The following is a 12216-nucleotide window of genomic DNA, read 5'->3' as shown; positions in this document are numbered from 1 at the left end:
GCTATTGGGAGTAAATGTGAGACACCTAACATTTCTAGATACAGCCAACCAACTTTAAATTTTAAAAAAATTGCCATAAAAAATAGTAAAAATGACCTAGAGAATTCATAACTGTATAACATTATGCAATACAACAGCATAATTACAAGCTTTAAATAAGTTTTACAGCTATCAACATTAAATACATCTTAGTGTGGCAGAGAACTGCTACAATATAAGTTTAACAAATATTATGTGTTATCCTCACTGTAACTAAAATAGAAAATTAATTTCTGCTTCAAATACTGCAAAAACCAGTCTCTGGTCTAAAGTTACTAAACTTCTGTCAGAAAAACATACGGCCCATCAAGCACACAGTTGATAATTACACAAATGTAAAATAATATACAATAAATGACTAGACCCATGACATTCTAGAGGAGGCTATCTCAAGACCTTCCTAGCCCTCCAAATTCTCAAACACCACTGTGGTAGACACTGTAGTCATCATACGATAGCCACCTACCCTGGTTCTGTGCTCATGCAGTCTCTGGTTTTTATCTGGACACACGGCTGGGCCACAACCCCCAGCCTCCCTTGCACTAGTGCTCTAGCCAACAAGGTGTGGGCAACGTGATGCATGTAACTTTTGGGCTGTGCCACTGAAACACAGGTTGTGTCTCACCAACCCCACCTACCCTTCGGCCTGAGTGCAAATGTGGCAGGTAATACACCGTTTTGGACCATGCAGGTAAGGCTGCACTCTCGGGATGGCAGAGCAACAAGACAGACTGTGCTTGGCCCCTTGACAATGTTACGAGCAAAGTCATCATGCCAACTCAGGCTTTCAAGGGAGAAAAACTGATTTGTCTTGTGTAAGCCACTATTATTACATTTCTGATACATGCCACCAAAACTGTGCATTTTAATTTCCTCAGGTTCCTCAGCTATAATGTGGGATTAATAATAATACCTCTCTCCCAATTATTGTGAGGATTAAATGTTTTAAATTAAAAAAAAGAAAAAAGCATCTGTGTATGAATATTAGGCAATCTACTAGCCTCATTTTTTAGCTAAATAACTTGTTTCTTCACACCAGCCTTCTGGGTGAGCAAGTCTCAAAAGTTATGGAGCTTTGCAGGGACTTGAAAAATAGGTAAGGCCATACATGCTAAACTGGCAAATGGCATGGTTCTGCTCAGCTGTAACTTACATGCTGTGACTGATGTTACAATGGTTATTCTCTCTTTCAAGTTTCTGACTACACGATTCACATCTCTTCCAGCCATCTTCTGTCTTAATCCAACTCCATCCAGGAGATCTCCAGTCCTGACCCAAACATGGCATAGTTCTCCTATGAAAAAGTTAATTTATGTTAAAAAGTATATATAATTCATAAAAGTTTCTTTTCACTTAGAACATTTATTCATTAATTTTAAAGATTAAAGTTCTTAACATTTAAATGTCTGCTCATTAATTAAATGTTGGCTGGACATTGGTGACAGTGACAATAACACAGTACTTTGATTGTACTAAAGTGATCAAATGGGGTAAGTAAACATGGTTTTACTGGCCTAATACTGCATATCCCACGAAAGGTTTACCAGAGGTGACATTCAAGCTCATACCTGAAAAACAAGCAGGGGTCAGGGAGTGTGGAATAGGGAACATTATCCCAAACAAGTATTCTCTCTTTACCAGAAGTTAGGAGCAACCAAAAATGAAATGTATTCATGTTCAGCAACTCTAAGTAGTTCAGTTTGGTTGAAGCTTAGAATAGATGAGAGGGAGTGGGCCAGAATTAAGGATGGAGAAGTCATTTAAGGCTGGATCATGTCAGAGGAGTTGGATGCTATTCTGAGGGCAATGAGGGGCCAAAAAAGGGAAGTAAGCAGGTAAGTGATTCAATCAGATTTGTGGTTTACAAAGAACTCAGTATCACAGTGGGAGAAGGTATGGGGTGAGGGTCACCTGGAGGAAAGTAGTTGGGACTGGAGGCTTCTGAATGTTGATCTTTAAAAGGTGAGAGTGTACAGTGGCAAAAAAAACAGAAGAGCAGAGACTACAGAAACATTTAGGAAACAGAGTCAAACAGTACTTGAAGACTGGCTGGAAATGTGAGGAGGAAATCAAGGAAGTTATCTAGATTTTGTTTTGTAGCCCCTGGTTCTGGAATAAGACATACAGAAGGAACAGCAGGGTTTTATTAGGAAAGGAGAGATAAGGGATATTAATTTCAGCTTTGGACATGCCTGTTCAGTTTGAAATACTAGACTCCAGGTATAAAAATTATGACTTAAAAAATGATGCAACTTCGTGATTAACTTCATGAAGCTCACAATTTGACAAGAGTGAGACTTCAAATGCTAGTTCTTCCCATTAACTTGATTTCTGCTCCTCTTGATCAGTGATTTTCAACTACTGCTGTGCATTAACATCACAGGAAGGTTTTTAAACATTCAAGTGCTTAGTCCCATTTTAGTTCAGTTAAATATGAATATTTGGGGGTGAAGGCTAAGTTTAAATAGTTTTTAAAGGTCTACAGGTGATTCTCATGCACAGTGAGACTGTGCATGAGGCTAAAAACCACCTCAGATGTTCACACTGCTGATTCAAAATGTCACATCCCAGAAAGGCTCCCTGACTCCCTGTCCAAACAGTGCCGTCTGCTGCCTCAACCCCATCCCTACCAGTCTAAGCCATTATCTAGTGCCTTCATAGTTGTAAGGGCTGTCTGAAATGATTAGCGTGTTTATCATCTGTTTTCCTCCAAGAAAATGCAATGTCTTGTTCAGGTCCGTATTCCATTACCTTGAACAATGCCAGGAAAACAACAGGAGCTCTATAAGTATTTATTTACTGAATGAATAAATATATAGATCCATGGTTCAGAAGAGAGTTAGACTAGAGAGAAAGAGGAAAATCATGAGCATTTAGACACTAATCAAAACCACACAAATAATATCACAGAATATGTAGACAGGGAAATCAAGAGAGCCAAGAAAAAAACCCTAAGAAACATCACCATTTAAGGGACCAGAAGATATAAGCCAAGAAGAAAAACTGAAAAGGAAGAGCCAAAAAGGTAGAGGGAGAAGTAGGAAGTCAGGAGAAAAATGTATTTCAAGAAAGAAATGATCGACAGAGATGAAAATGTTATAAAAACGCCAAGCATGGCAAGAGTTGAAAATATACGTTGAATTTAGCTACAGAAAGGTAGCTGAATTACTCAAGCAAAAGTGGTTTCTGTGTTACTTTAATTTCACGTCCCGAACAGACTTGAGTATTTCATAATGTAGAATATTTATATCGTAGAGAATAATGTAGAATATTTACATCATGGGGAATAAATGAGAGATGAACATCTCCAAACACCACCTCCCAACTATATTTAGTATAATTAACAAAAAACAAGTTATTAAATGGGCACTTATACAATCCTAGAAGATACAGGAAAAAAAAAGGAAGGAAATTACATAGACTTCAACAATATTCCTGGATCAACCACAAATGCTTAACTCTTGACTGGTGTAGGAAATGTATGATGAAGTAATTATTCTTTACACGAAGAAAATCTCAAACCTTGCTAAACTGACTTATAGTCAGAACATGTCTTTTTCAGTCACATAATGATTAATTTAAATTCTTGCTTTAGAAAATACTTTATTCCTTAAATTTCAGCCCAATTTTGATAAACTTTGTCTCACAGAACTGCTTCACAACTACTGAACATCTTAAAATGCAAAACTCAATGCCCATGTTCAGTCGATCTAGAGTTACCTAAAACTGTCTCTAATAGCATACAGCTGATTTTATGATTTTCAAGAACATTCCCACCAAAGGCAGCAAAGACCATGAAGTAGCAGATGACTGTTTAAGTGGTACCTTGAGTCTCATAAAACACATTCAACAGAAAATGGCTGCTAGGAACATCTCTGATAATTATCAAATTATCTCTCAATATCAACGTGAAACTGTGGATTCAGAAATATATATTTAAAAAAAAAATCAAGTGGATAATCCTGAAAAATACTGCTAACAGATTTTGTTACTGCTAACAAATACAGGATTTGTATTTGTTACTGCTAACAAATACAGGATTTGTATTTGTTACTGCTAACAAATACAGGATTTGTATTTGTTACTGCTAACAAATACAGGATTTGTATTTGTTACTGCTAACAAATACAGGATTTGTATTTGTTACTGCTAACAAATACAGGATTACTTCAACGACAAACATTTGAGCACCAACTACATGTTATTATGCTAGGTGTTCCTGCCCTCAAAAGTGTGCAATTTAGCTAAGGAACTAAAAAAGAACAATAGCAAAACACACACAAATTCCATACAAGTGTACTATAATAAAGTGTGTTTACATGTAGATATGTGAGTGTGCATGTATACATACATACACATATGTCCACAATCTTGTAACTTGTGGTAAAGAGAGAATAAAGTTAATTTGAGCAGAAAGCAAATCAGCTGGGAAAGCTCTGACGAGAAACTAGGACTTGATCTTGGCCCTAAAGCATGGTTAGATCTTAAATGAATGGAGAGGCAAGGCAAAAACTATCAATCATGGGAATGGTGGGTGCATAAGTATAAAGGTCAAAATGTGTGCCACAGTTTGAGAAAAATAAGCAGAAAAGATTGGATAAAATGGAGAAAGTTTATCAGAGGACTCGTACATAAGCTGGAAAAGTGACTAGAAGCCAGGTCATAGAAGAATATCAAAGAATATCAAAGGTGTTTAGACTTTATTCTGTCAGTAATTAAAGTTTTTCAGCAACAGATCAGTGTGAGCAGTGTTGTTTTGAGAATAATAATTTTCTAGGGCTTGTAGGATAGATCAAATGAAAAACATGGAGACAGAAAAAAACAGCTAGGCAACAAATATCTTGCCAACAGAACCTTATCTGGATGACTGTCCTGTGTACATCCCGGTATCCTCAGCTGACAAAATATTTTAAAACGTGATGACACACAAATATTGTACTTACCTATTTAGACACTATGCCCACTCATCATTTAATACACTTATCTTCTAGTTTCACAAACAATCTTTATAACATTTACATAAAGAGCCTGCCTACTGTTTCCATTAATATAACCAATTCTTTTACAACTACCTAAACTCTACAGTTAATTCATTTTGGCAACTCAGTGAGAAATGAATAGTTTGGTCTGAATTTCTCAGCTGCTAAGTTTGATTTTTTTAAGGGTTGAAAGGAGTGAAATGCAGCCATGGAAATAAAAAAATAGTCCATGCCCAAAGGCTTATTTTCAACACAGAGGAAAAGATTTGTTTCTCTGAAGATGTGTGTGCTTCACAGATTTGTTATGGTATGCTCTTTGGATCACAATGAAGTTTTTCTTAAAGCATAATCTATACAGCTCATGAACTAAAGCACAAACTCTGGATGCAGATTAAAAACAACAACAACAAAAAAAGACAAGTTGCAATTTAAAAGGTCTGGGGTCTGGATCTCAAGTTTTCAAAAATACTCCCAAACTGAGGCTTCTGAGTTTGTAAATCATAAAACAATGCTACTAAAGTTTTATAGAATGATGACAACCCACGGCTTTTAATGGGAATGTATTTGTTCAGCTAAAAAAATGTGAATTGCTAGAGCTTTGTACGCTTATTTTAATTAAAATTACCTTTATTTTGGGATTTGCAAATACAAAAAAACCTAGAAATTACTCCTGAAAATTATTAAACTTTTAAGAGCAAGCACTCAAAGGGTGTAGCTTGTATAATTTGCAAATTTTAAGCACATTTTATGCCAACTTATTTCAGACAGCCTACAATGATTAACTATTTTAAATCTTCCCTTAATTCCTATTTCATGTGGTAGGACATGTGGGTGGGGTACTTCAGTAGAAAAGGACTTCATGAAGTTCATTTGCTGGTGGAAACTCTTGGCATGAGAGACTCAGAACAAAAAAAAAGTCTTTCCTTCAACAAGCATATTTTTTCTTTACAATAATAATGGCAAACATTTATTAGAGCTTACTATAGGCTACGCATTACTCTAAACAATCTACATATGTTGTCTCATTTAATCCTCATGCTGTCCTCCAAGATAGAAAACATTATTCTTGTTTTACAAGTTTCATTATCTATTTTATAGATGAAGACACTGAGGCAAAGAGTTCAGTGGAGCTGGGATTCAAAATGATGGAGTCTCACTCTGGGATCCATGCTCCTAACCACTATGTTTATAATAGCAGTTCCTGAAAACCCTATTAAAACAGATGCCATTAAATTATAAGCCTTTTAACTTTTTTTTTTACCGTCTATTACAGATCACTAATATGATTTCAAGTAATGATGAATCTAAATATAAAGGCACTAAAACAAGGAAAACAAGACAGGAAAGAAAACTCTAATCCATTTTAAAAGACCACATGTGTTTCCCTATTTGTTTTGCTTAAAAGTGTGGACAAATTTGATCCAGAAAGGACATTTAAAAAAATGGCACACTGAGGGCTGAGAGTCAGAAATAAGATTTACTGTAAGGACTTACAGATAATCACAGATTCCTCATGGGAAAGGTAAACATGTAAAGACGAGGAGAAAACAGAATATGAAAGAGTAAACGTCTTTTTTGATTAGGGCCGGATGGTAAGGATTTGGAGGCAGCAAGGGACAGCTTCATAAGGGAAGAAATGGTTCTCTAGATTCTTTACTCTTCAAAATGAGTCTGAATAGACCCAAGGACAGAGGTGGAATCTAATTGAGAAAAAGGTCAAATTGAGCTTACTGTGAGGGGAAGGATGCAAAATTAGTGTCTGCTGCAAGAAAAATAAGCATGGAAAGAAATTAAGGGAGGAGACAGAGCCAGAGCCAGAGCCACACACCAGCAGTAGGGAAAAAAAGGTAAGCAGCAGACGGGGCAGAGTGGCCTGGAGGAATGAGGGATCACACCTAGCAGGTGTCCACCGGCGAAGAGGCAAGGGCCGAGCCCGGAGGGCAAACGCCGGCAGAAGTCGTCCCCGAAACACCTTGCCCAGAGAGGCGGACACAAGCTCGGGCCTGCAAGACGGCCCAGGAGGGTGGGGGCGGGAAGGGGTCGCAGAAGGTGGGCAGGGGAAGCGGCTGAGGACACGCGATGCACCTGTGGGCGGCCCCCGTTCCCACCTGACTCGCCCGCAGCTCCCTGAATGAACCCTCCACACTCGCCGGCCGCCCCCAGACCCCACCTGACGCGCCCGCGGCCCATCGTCCCTACCTGACGCGCCCGCGGACCCAGACCTCAGCAGACGCGCACGCGGCAATCCCGTCCCCATCTGACGCGCCCGCGACAACCCCGTCCCCACCTGACGCGCCCGAGACCCCCGGTCCCCACCTGACCCTCCCACAGGCCCCGTCCCCACCTGACGCGCCCGCGACCCCATGTCTTCCCCTGACGCGCCCGCCGCCCCCGGTCTTCACCTGACTCGCCCGTGGCCCATCGTCCCCACCTGACGAGCCCGCGATCCCCAATCTTCACCTAAGGCGCCTGCGGCGCCCAGTCTTCACCTGACGCGCCCGCGGCACCCCGTACCTACCTAGCGCGCCTGCAGCCCCCAGTCTTCACCTGACGCGCCCGCGTCCCCCAGTGCCCAACGGGCGCGCCTGCCACCTGGGCCGGCACCTGACGGCGACCAGGCGATTATTGCCGGAAGTGGGCCACCGCCTCTCGGCGCGCCTCAGGGAAGCCCCGCCCCTGGCCATGCTGATTGGCCGGCGCGGATTCGCGTGGCAGTGTTGCTGCTGGGTCCTGACGCCCGCAGCGCGCGCCTGCGTAGTAGGCACTGCCCCGCCGTCCGCGCGCGCCCGGACTGCCGGGCGTGGGGGCGTGGGGGCGTGGGGGCGTGGGGGCGTGGGGGCGCGGGGTGGGGCTCGGGTGCATAGGGACGGGCGCGGTCAGTGCCCGAGATCCCTGCGATCGCTGGGAGATGACGGTGAAGACCTGAGATTTAGGCCTGCGCGGCGGGTGACGACGCCGGTCCGGGTCTTCACGGGAGGACGCTGGCCGGGGCCTTCAGGCGTTCTTGTGGCCTGATGACGCGCGTCCCCGAGAATGTGCGTGCCCGCGCCGCGCGGGTCCCACAGGAGGCTGGGCAGCCCCGCCGCCGCCGCATTTCCACCCTGCGGCCGTATTTCCACCCGCTGGGCGCCAAGCCCGGGATGACTGCACTCTAGGGCATCACTGCGCGCTCACACTCAGCATTCAGGCACAAGCACGTTCTCTTTATAAACAGTTTCGAATCTTGTCGGATCTTTCTAGAAGGTTGAAATGCTCTGGAAGAGCAGCGTGAATAGTTTTTTCCAATTAGGAAAAAAGAATGTGGGGCGGCTGGAGGGAGAGAGGCAGGCCGAGAAGGCCAGGTGCGTCCAGGAGCCGCAGCCCCCGTGCCTCAGTTTCCTCCTAGAAACATGGAGGTGGCGGTGCACGCTACAGGATTTCTGTAAGAACAAATGAGTTAACGTGTGCAAAACATTTAAAACAGTGTCTGGTGTGTAGCAAGCAAATATGAGTATTAGTCTTTTCCTTGTTAAAATGTGTGCATCTACATTTGGTGCACATTACAGGAAGTGTATAGTATGGATTCATATTTTGGAAAAGTAATTTTAGAAGTTATTTCTGATGTGCTTATTGTAATAGTGTTTCTTGACCACATGCTTTTAGATAATGTGAAGGCAATGAAGTAGGCAATATTGCTTACACATCCCCAATTTAAACACCTGTCTGTCCCTCCTTCCCTCTCTCCTTTCTTTTCTTCCTTTCACTCTCTCTTTATTCCTTCCTTCATTCCCTTCAAGGTTGCGGATTATTCCATTATATAAATGTATCAATTTATTAGAATAGTTTCTATGATGTCTATGATGGGCTTTAGATTGTTTGCAATAGTTTGCCATTATAAATAATGCCCAGTAGCGCTGTGGTTTGATTTAACTTGTGAAGGTATATTTCCAAATAAATCGCTATGATTGGATTGTTGTGTAAACCAAAAAGTGTCTGAGGCAGATCACAACTGATATAGAGGTTTATTTTGCCAAAATTGTGGATTTGCCTGGGGAAAAAGAAACACAGGTTACAGTAGGATTTTTGGCCTGTACTTTTTTCCAAATATTTAAGGGAAAAGCGCCGGTAGGAGGGGAAAGAGGGGAGAGTAGGCTATGAGGCAAGTAGTCACACTTTTGTGAGGCTCTGATTAGAGTACAGCAAATCTACATTTCACATGTGAAAAGAAAGGTATGGGGGAGGGTTATACATCTGTCTCATACTCAGTAGATCTACATTTCACATAAGATAAAGTAAGCTTTTGGGAGCAAAAAGAAGGCTGTGTGTGTGTGTGTGTGTGTGTGTGTTGCCAATATTAACTTTTCCCTTTGGCATAGTAAGTTTGGAGGCCTGAGATTTTATTTTTCTTTCACTGATGTGTCAAGATTAACTGCATATGGAATACTAGTAGAAATTGCCAAGCCAAGACCCCACCACCACAATAGGGGACATAGTAATATTAAATTTAGCCCAGTTGGCCAGCATCCACACAATTCCTAGTGAAAGAATTCCTGGCTGGATGGTAAAGAGGTAAACTAACTGCAGAAACTCACAAAGCAACAAAAGAAGTCCACAGAATAAGAGCAGGAATTCAGAGAGTAACCACAGAGAGATCCACAGAGTAACAGCAGGAATTCACAGAGTAACAGCAGGAATTCACAGAGTAACAGCAGAACCCACAGTGTAACATCAGAGCCCACAGAGTAACAGCAGAGCCCACAAAGTAACATCAGAACCCACAGAGTAACAGCAGAGCCCACAGAGTAATGTCAGAACCCACAGAGTAACACAAGAGCCCAGAGAGTAACAGCAGGACACACAAGAGAAATAGCAGGAACCCACAGAGTAACATCAGAGTCCATAGAGTAATATCAGAACCCACAGAGTTAAAACAGGACCCACAGTGTAACATCAGAGCCCACAGAGTAACAGCAGGAATTCACAGAGTAACATCAGAACCCATAGTGTAATAGCAGAGCCTACAGAGTAACAGCAGGAACCCACAGAGTAATAGCAGGAACTCAGAGTAACAGCAGAAACCTACAGAACAGGATCAGAAACCCATGGAGTAACAGCAGGAAGCCATGAAGCAGTTCTGTCCAACTTAGGTCAGCATATTCATGGTCTTGGGTCTTCTTTGTGTGTGCTTTCTGCCAGGACTGGGCTTAGCTCTGTGCTTGTGAAGAGTAACCCACTCAATGCCCTCTGGAATTTCGCCACTGGAGGAGGAGAAAAACCCCAGAGGGGCGGGGAGAAACGTTTTTCAAAACACATGGTGCAGCTGGAGATTGTGGTGCAGCTGCCCGGGCAGAAGGCTCGGCAGGGGGAAGTAGTGACCGGGAGGGAGGTGCCTCCTTAACCACAGAGATTTTTTGGCAACCAACTTATTGAAAAATCATGTTTTAAAATTTTCTTTAAGTCAAACCCTACAGTATCTAAGGAGCTGGGGAAATTTAAGCCCATTGTTACAGCCACTGTCCAGTCAGAGCTCCTCCTGGCAGGAAGCTGGGAGAGTGCTGGTCACAGTGCACCAGGTGCCCCCTGCCTCACAGGGGCTTAGGGTGGTGGTGAGCACAGGGGCCCCACACTTCTCCAATGCACACCACACAGTCGTCTCCTCTGACCTTCCCAAATGCTGCACAGGCAGGTGTATGTAGTCCCTAACTCTCAGGACAATGTAGACTTGGTTACCTTTGGGCACAGGGAATCCCTTCCTTCTTCCTGTTCCTGCCGCTCTGAAGCATGTGGCGTATGTTTAATGGGGTCTTTACACAATATGGGAAGACCACTTCTGCTTTCTATGCAGTGATAATACTGCAATAAGAAAAAATGAACCAAGCCACCAAAACAAAACAGTACCACCTGATGTGGAACTGGGAGGGAAACACAGCAGTGTCTCAGAGCTAATGCAGCAGCCAGGCACCACGACGGTGTCATGGGTACAAGGAGGAGGTGTCTCAGAGCTAATGCTCTGTGCTGACAGCAGCCAAGCACCACGACGGTGCCATGGGTACAAGGAGGAGGTGCCTGGTTTTCGGGAGACTGCCATCTGAACAGACCCAAGGTGGCAAATACACAGTGAGAAAATGGGGCCATGAGTGCTGTCATTACCTACAGAATGTTTAGGGGGACGGGGAGCAAAAACAATCCCCTCTTTCAGAAACCAATCCTGGAAGGTGCTGGAAGGTTGTACTAGCTGTGAAAATCAGATGCCAGCAGGCAGCTATCGTGAGGCCAAAGGCAGTACTCAGCTCAGGCAAGCCGGTTTGCTTATTTATGTCAAATTCCTCAGCCTTGGGTCTCCTTATCTTTTAAATAAGGAGTTAGAATAGAATTTGAGGGCTGTTCACTCAGGCATCCATGGTGGCTGCAGCATAAGGAGTGTGTGGTGTCAGGATGGGAAGGGCAACATGGAGACTGCATGGCCATTGACGTCTGAAAGTCTCTGGTTGCCAGAAAGAATCTATCTACAACAGCATTCATCCTGACAGCAGCCAACAGGCAGCCTAGACCTGGCATGCCACAGCTCCTCTAGGCTCTGAACCCCTCTCAGCTGAGCCTGGTAGATGCCAGCTGACCGGCTGCAGCCCCTGAGTAGAGGTTGGCTGTCCTAGCAATAGAGTAGGGTGGGGGCACAGCAGACATGGGACCATCATCTGGATTCCTAGACGTGCAACTTCAAGTGAGTACATAACCTCCTGAGCCCCAGCTCTCACCTGAAAGCTGAGTTAGGCGCACACACAGGAAGGCAGAGATGGGTCCAGGGCTGGGGTTCTGGTTCCTCTACTCAAACTCTGCTGCTCCCTGCCCCTCTGCCATCCCTGCAAGCTCCTCACTGACCATGCTTGTCTCAAGCATTCTCTCTCCCTCCTGACCTCCTGGGGACTTCATAAACCCAGTATCTTTTTAAAAAAATCTATTATTTTAAGCTCAGGGCTACATGTACAGGTTTGCTATATAGGTAAACTCATGTCTTGGGGGTTTGTTGTACAGATTATTTCATCACCCAGGTATTAGCCTAGTACCCAATAGATATTCTTTCTGATCCTCTACCTCCTCCCACCCTCCAGCCTCAAGTAGGCCCCAGTATGTGTTGTTCCCCTCTGTGTGTCCATGTGTTCTCATAATTTAGGATATGAGGATAATGGCCTCCAGTCCCATCTATGTTCCTGCAGAAAAC

At 43.4% G+C, this 12216-nt stretch overlaps 1 long non-coding RNA gene across 28 annotated transcripts in view; it reads right to left on the bottom strand.

The window, feature by feature from the left end:
- LOC129532022 (uncharacterized) overlaps nt 1-7919 on the bottom strand; it is a 369252-nt gene extending 361333 nt beyond the window's left edge. For 10 of the 28 annotated variants that reach the window (XR_010129764.1, XR_010129750.1, XR_010129749.1 and 7 more), the window contains exons 1-2: nt 7537-7833; nt 1193-1333 (exon numbers count right to left, since the gene is read on the bottom strand). This is a non-coding gene — a long non-coding RNA (uncharacterized lncRNA). Of the gene's footprint in view, nt 1-1192; nt 1334-7420; nt 7507-7536 lie in introns of those variants that run through there. The other 18 variants (XR_010129757.1, XR_010129745.1, XR_010129763.1 and 15 more) reach the window with 8 other exon arrangements.
- Between the last annotated feature and the right edge of the window lie 4297 nt (nt 7920-12216).

The sequence above is a fragment of the Gorilla gorilla genome, chromosome 11 (genome assembly GCF_029281585.2).
Source record: "Gorilla gorilla gorilla isolate KB3781 chromosome 11, NHGRI_mGorGor1-v2.1_pri, whole genome shotgun sequence".
Classification (NCBI taxonomy): Eukaryota; Metazoa; Chordata; class Mammalia; order Primates; family Hominidae; genus Gorilla; species Gorilla gorilla.
The sequence above is the reverse complement of the archived record's forward strand: the minus strand, read 5'-3'. Positions and strand labels throughout refer to the sequence as shown.